Genomic DNA, 7,950 nt, shown 5'->3' on the forward strand with positions numbered 1-7,950 from the left:
TCGAGACCACTCATATAAAGATGTACCCAAACACATCAGAAGGTGAAACAAATGTGTGGCTCGACAGCAACAATAACAACAGTATGCACCTGGAAGTGGTTGTGGACCCGTCTATGCGGTTTGTTGATATGGTTTGTGGGCTCCCCGGAAGCTTGACTAAAGACCGCACCCTTCAAAAATCGCAAATCTTTAGTTTGGCTCAAAAGGGAAAGAAGCTGAAATGGGGATGGAGTCAAGCTTGAAGAACCAACCGAAGACCAAACTGAATTCAACAAACGAGGTCGGTTGCTAGTCGCACACGCAATATTCAAATAAATGTGGAAGGAGAGATGGTATTCAATGAGACAACGACATTAGCTGACCTCGACCACAACCCGGGACATTAATCCCTCACATGCTAAAGTGTATAGGGTTAGATATGACAAAGTGTCAAAAGTATGTTTAGTTACTAGATGCATTTTTGTAGAAGGGGTTTAACTTGTAAATAGCAATAGGTTGAATCTTTATTTCCCATGTATAAATACATTCCAAAATCAATAAAAATGTCACACTTTTGCAATTCAATCTGTTGTTTGATTATTTATTGTTCTTAAATAAACAGCAAAGATAAATGAAAGTTAAAGTTATGTTTTGCTATGCTTATAAACTTGAAAGATTATCATGTTTTCTTTTCATCAAAATATATTTTTATGTGATTCACTAAACATTTGATTCATATACACCATTTAAGGGATTCTTCATGTTGTGATTCTATTAAAAAAATTGCTACAGTGTTAGGAATAACCCAATTGATCTTGTTTGGAGGGGCATTGCTAAATGACGAGTCTACTTGTTTTCTTCATTGAATCATATGAACCATAATTCTAAAAAAAATACAGCTCAGTCAAACACAAAGTCAATCTGTGACATACAAGCTCCATTGAATCATATGAACCACAGACCTCCGCTGGAAGCTCGACTTGCACCTTCAAGCATATACTGTTTTGGGGCCACACATCTAAAGATGTACCCAAACAAGTCGGAAGGTGAAACTGATGTGTGGCTCAACAGCAACAATAATAACAGTATGCAACTGCAAGTCTGCAGGTGATCGTGGACCCTGCAATGCGGTTTCTTTAGTTTGGCTCAAAAAGGAAAGAAGCTAAATGGAAATGCAATCGAGCTTTTGGAGTGAACAGAGATTCCATAAAATTTAGTCAGTGACTCGGATTATCAACTTCTTCCAAAGCTGATAACTCCATACCATGGTGATCAAGAGTTAACTGAAGATCATGCAGATTCAACCAAAAGCATGTAGCAATTAGGTTGCTTGTATTTAAACTTATGATTTGTGAAATTCTAACTTTTGTATTATTGTAAAGTAAGATTATCATGACCGACTAATTAACAACCATGTTAGTTAGGATTTGTAAATGTTGTGATGGTTACAAAGTAACTGCATTTGCAGTTACATAACTGTTGTATATATTACGTACCTGGATGATGAATTCGATCAATGATGCAAACCTATAATCTTGATTTCAATCTTGGTTTCTTGAACAATTGCCTGGATTAATCTCTGAATCGTGAATTACTTTCAGATAAACATATTTGCGGGTTACACGCAATGATTTATCGGATAAGACAGAGATTTTCTGTAGTTGGAATTGGATTTTTATGATTCTGTGATGATGAAGAACCAAAGAAAAAGTAACCGTCTTCTCTTTTATGTATATATTCGATTGAGAGTTTTCCCATCAGGAAAATATCGATCAATTTATTTGAGCCCACTTCACATACCACTTAAGCCCAAGTGAATTAATAACAAACCCATTGTTATAGTAAAGCCCAAATAACCTTTAGGATAAAATCGAGTCCGCACTCCCGCATCACCTAACTCGTGTAATCTCTAACGTTATTTTCTCGATCGACAAGTTAATCCAATAACACTAAAATAACCAACAATCATCCCCTATTTTAGTGATATCCATGATAACTTAACCATCGTCACAGAAACGCAAACGTATGCATAAATGAAAATGTCCTACGGATTGAATTTTCATCTTAGTAAATTACACGATCAAAATATTCGAATATCGGGGTGTCCTATGGATTGAACCCTTGCTATCCATTTGAATACTACAAGGCAAAATACGCATACGCTTATAAATCCAAATTCCACTCGACACAATATTTTACTAGCTTGTGTCCTAATCCTTCAAAGAATATGTCAAAGCTCAAGTCCAAAGCTTCTTGAAGCGGCTAAACTTCATATTCTTATAGGTAGTTCATTTTTCTTGCACCGGCACTGCAATTTATCAATGAACTATTAAAAATTTATACTTCAACCTTCTTTATCTTGCGGTTTGAACACAAACCTTGGGATGTTTTTGATATTGTGTTCCAATATCTCTATGACAAGCTTTCCGCATTGAATTCAGCATCTAACGTTGTATTAGATGGGAATTGGGTGTCTTGACATAGGATATTAACGTATGGACTTTAAACCCATCCCCATGACTGATATGTTCACGAGATCTCTTCATAACCTTTTAGTTAGATCATCAGCCAAATTATACTCATATATTACAAACCAACTGACATCACACATTGCATTGTATAATATATAACCGTCTAGACTTTTCATTATACATCTGACTATAACCCATAGCCAGCACTATCCCACCTGATAGATTTTGGTGATATCTGTTTGACCACAATAGAATTTCATAAATTCAGTTTATTAACTAGCCATTCAACAACTTTTATCGGTTATTGCAAATGCTAGAAACTCGCATTCCATTGTCAAATGATACAAATCCATTCCTTAATTACCTAAGAAATGAAGCATTCTCTAAAAGAGAATACACATCCATTGTTATGCAATTTGTTTACCGCATGTCAATGTTGAGCACTAGGATGACTAGCTTATCTGCTCAAATTACCAACAACATAAATTATGTAAGTCTTTGTGCTAATCATAGCATACATCTTAATTAACTTTGAATACTCTAATTGTAAAATAGAATCACCTTGATTAGGCACAAACTTGATATTAGGATCCATATATAGGAGTGCTAACCGAGGAACAATCAAAGTGAATGAATTTCTTCAATACTTTCTCAATATAATGAAATTGAGTCATAGCAATACCATTTTTACTCCCATTTACAATAATAATTATTATACCTAGGATAACATCAACCTCCTCCTAATCCTTTATATCAAAACTAGAAAATTATAACTTCTTTATCTAATCAATCACTCAAACTTGTGTAAATAACAAAGAAACAAACATTTCCTTCAGGATTCTATATTTCTTTTCACTCCAATATAATTCATATGCTTTGAGATGAAGATGCCATACAAACATATTCAATAGCAAACGAGACATTCAGTGGCGGATCCAGGAATTTTTTTTAGGTGGTTCCCTCTTAATATATAAGGTGGTTCCTCTAGTATTTCTATATATCCGTACACTATTATTTCGAAACTCGGGTGGTTTCGGGGAACCACCCATTTACTAGCTGGATCCGCCAATGGAGACATTTATATTAAGTTTAAACATTCAATTACACATATATCCAAATCCAAAAGATTTCATGTCGAGATAAGATAAACTTATACCAAAATTATTTAAAACAACCCACACAAGAGGTTCTTTTTAATCTCTAAAACATACAACACATAATCCAAAACAAATGTTTTTCACAAGTAAATGCAAGTCTAACTTTTACATTGCCCATTCTAAGTACATTTTGTCTTTTTATTATTTATTAGTTTTCTAAATATCATTATTTAAAAAAGAGTTAATGGCCATTTTCGTCCCTGTGGTTTGCTACTTTCGCCACTTCAGTCCAAAATTTGTATTTTTGTCAATTTAGTCCTCATAGTTTTAAATATTAGCCATTTACATCCTATCCGTCTAACGGCATCCAGCTATGCCGTTAGTTTAAGGGTATTTTTGTCTTTCTCCTTTTTATTTTGAGTTATTGGTCATTTTCGTCCCTGTGGTTTGATACTTTTGCCAATTCAGTCCAAAGTTTGAAATTTTGTCAATTTAAGTCAGTTTTTTTCTATAACCCTAGAGAGCATTATCCAAGCCCAAAACAAATCTGCATTTACTCTGTCGACAGCAGTAATCATACCCCCTCCTCTCGTATTTAGTTTCTAGACGGTTCCTAAACTCTCCTCCATGGTGGAATTCAATGGTAAAGTGGTCAAAGCAATTCCGTGAAACCGAATTGTACGGAAAAAACTAAAAATCGTTTCTTTGATGAATGCATAATATTTAGGGTTTAGAGATTAACATATCATAACGAAAATCTGGGTCGTAATCAACTATTATACATTAATCAACAAAACAATTTTTAGTTTTTTGTGTATAATTCGATTTCAGGGAATTACCTTGACCACTTTACTATTGAATTCCACCATGGAGAAGATTTTAGGAAATGTCTAGAAACTAAATATAAGGGGGGGTATGATTACTGTTGTCAACAGAGTAAATGCATACCAGTATTTGAGGTTGCTCAATGGTTTTGGGCTTGAATTATGCTCTTTAGGGTTATAAACAAAAAACATAAAAAATAAAAAAAACTGAATTAAACTGAACATTAAATTGACAAATTTTCAAACTTTGGACTGAATTGGCAAAGATATCAAACCACAGGGACTAAAATGACCATTAACTCAAAATTAAAAGGAGAAAGACAAAAATACCCTTAAACTAACGGCATAGCTGGATGCCGTTAGACGGATGGGACGTAATTGGCTAAAATTTAAAACTATGAGGACTAAATTGACAAAATTAAAAATTTTGGACTGAAGTGGCGAAAGTAGCAAACCACAGGGACGAAATGGCCATTAACTCTTTAAAAAAAATACAAAATTTAATATTAACAATATTAAATTTTAAATTTTAAGTTAATATTAAATTTGTATTTTTTAAATAATGATATTTAGAAAACTAATAAGTAATAAAAAAGACAACGTATTTTAGAAATGGTATTTGTTAAATACACTTTTTATTTGTTAAATAAGGTTATTTAAGAAAAGTTATTATATATTAGAAAATAAGTAATAATAAAATGAAAAGGACAGTGAGTGGTCAAATCATTCAGAAAACATTATTCACATCCGCCATTTGAAATGGCGGATGTCAAGATGACATCTTCCATTTCAAATGACGGATGTCCATTAAAATATTAAAACATGGTGTTTTTATTAAAAAAAATCTTTTTAATATTAAATTTTGTATATTTTTAAATATTGGTATTTAGAAAACTAATAAATAATAAAAAGACAAAACTTATTTTTAAAACGTTATTTGTTAAATACACTTTTTATTTTTTAAATAAGGTTATTTAAAAAAAGTTATTATATATTAAAAGATAAATAATAATAAAAAGAAAAAGATCGTGAGTGGCCAAATCAGTCAGAAAACACTATTCACATCCGCCATTTGAAATGCCGGATGCCAAAATGATATCTTCCATTTCAAATGGCGGATATCCATCAAAACATTAAAACATGGTGTTTATATTAAAAAAATCTTTTTAATATTAAATTTTTTGTATATTTTTTAAATACTGATATTTAGAAAACTATTAAATAATAAAAAGAAAAAACGTTATTTGTTAATACACTTTTTATTTGTTAAATAACGTTATTTAAAAAAAACGTTATTATATTAGAAAATAAGTAAATAATAAAAAGAAAAAAGACTGGTGTGGTCAAATCAGTCTAATAACACTATTCGCATCCCTTATTTGATCGAAATGGCGGATGTCAATATGACATCTTCCATTTCAGATGACGGATGCTCATAAAAATACACTTTTACACATATGGGTAGTCTACTTTGAAATTTGTGACTGGCGGATCATCAAAATTGGCATCCACCATTTTAAATGGTGGAACACGAATAAAATATTGGTGTTTCGTCATTTGAAATGGCGGAACACCTGGTAGTCGTCCACCTCACTAGACAAGATCTGACAGGGCTACTTGTTTGTTGACATCCGCAATTTCAAATGACGGATCTCATATTTTTCTAATATAACTTTTCTCTCTCCTAAAATTCATTTTATCCTTTAACTTCTTCCTATTTCAAAAAAATTTTCGTCGGAAATTGAATGTTATTATAGTTATTGAACAAAATATTTATGAGAAAATTCCCAAATTAGCGATTATTTACCAAGCTTTTTCAATTTTAGCCCAAAACCAAAACTAATTCTCAAAATAGCCAATTATGTCGGATCCGAAGGAAACCATTCCTAATCCGACGAAATTTTTAGGCTATCCTGACGCGCCATGTGGCATGCTTTTCCGTCGGAACTGACGTTTTAAGGTTTTAGCCGGTCGATTAGCTGGACGGTTTAGTTCATGCTTTTTCAATTATGGGGATTTTGATTTTGAGTTCTAGAGTGAAATTGAACACTATGGTTGTGTTCTCGAAAACCTAAGTGATTTGTACTGTTGACTTGCATGATTTTGTGGAGAAATAATAAAGATGGATATGGAGGTTGGTTATGAAGGTGTAAGGCCCCGTTACCGGTAGCCCTACTTTCATGTTAGATTTACTCATAAACGCAGTTCTAAATATCATAGTTAATTAAAAACATTCGCGGAATAAAAAAACTTTAATAAAACATTTCATAACAATTCAAAACTTGTCTTAAACTACCAACTTGTCTTTCGAAAACTAAGTAATTAAAACATAATACGCCCTGAGCCTTCCGATGCCAGTCTCTTATTCAACGCCACGTGTCCCCTCAAGCGAGCTGCCTCATCCTACTCACCTGCGTGCATACTAAAAGTTAGCTACGCTGAGTGAGTTCTAGTTAATCATACATTATACAATACACACAAACTTATATTCTTTCATTCATACTTTCATACTTTCTTTTGTACTAACTTGCTTTCATATCTTACGTTATAAAGAGCATTACGCCCTACATTCCTCGAGTATTATTAGGGCTCGGTACCCTCCTTCCTCGAGTATTATTAGGACTCGGTACCCTCTTTCCTCGAATATTAGTAGGGTTCGGTTCCCTAGTTCTCGAATATTAGTAGGGTTCGATTCCCTCTTCGTTACCATACAACCATACATCATACCTCGAGTATTATTAGGGCTCGGTACCCTTTTCGTAACCATACAACCATCATTTCCTTCATTTATTAACTTTATCACGTTCATACACATAAGCATACATATCATACTTACCTTATATATAGCGTTACAACCTGAAAGTACGTGCAATATTCGAAGATCGTTCACGTACCATCAAGCAATCATTCATACATTTCACATTATTCACATAAGGCATACACTTATCTCTTAGGATAAGCGTATTAACAAACATATTGAGTATGCACACAGCCCTGAAAACATATCACATAAATGGGGCTAGAAACTCACCTGAATCCTGTTACGCTCTCCGTTAATCGTTATTCCCTTCTTGAGCTGTGCACGGCTAACTGTATAATATTTACATGTATCAATTAACTACAACTACTACTACTCATGTTGTATTTCTATCTTTATATAACCCACAACGAACGGGGGTCCGGGGGCAGCGCCCCTGGCAGCGGGGTATATGGGCGGCAGCCCCTAGCAGGGTCCAAGGGGCAGAGCCCCTGGCTGGGGTCGAGCTGCCAGGTCAGCTTGGAAAAATTTTATTTCCATTAACTGTCTTAACACATTTTTCATTAGGTTTTTAATTTATTTTCTAATTTGCTAACTCCAGCGAACTTATCATTAAGCGAACTTAACATTAAGCGAACTTACTGTAAGCGAACTTAACGTCATGCGAACTTATCATCAGCGAACTTGTATTAGGCGAAGTTCATAGTAGGCGAACTTGCTTACAGCGAACTTGCTGCGGCGAACTTAGTCAATCAGCGAAGTTGATCAGTTAGGCGAACTTGCTTGCAGGCGAACTTGCTTGCAGGCGAAGTTCGCTTGTA

Source organism: Bidens hawaiensis, unplaced genomic scaffold (assembly GCF_021521415.1).
Source record: "Bidens hawaiensis isolate Kalapana, Puna unplaced genomic scaffold, B.hawaiensis_p1.1 tig00013426_1, whole genome shotgun sequence".
Lineage (NCBI taxonomy): Eukaryota > Viridiplantae > Streptophyta > Magnoliopsida > Asterales > Asteraceae > Bidens > Bidens hawaiensis.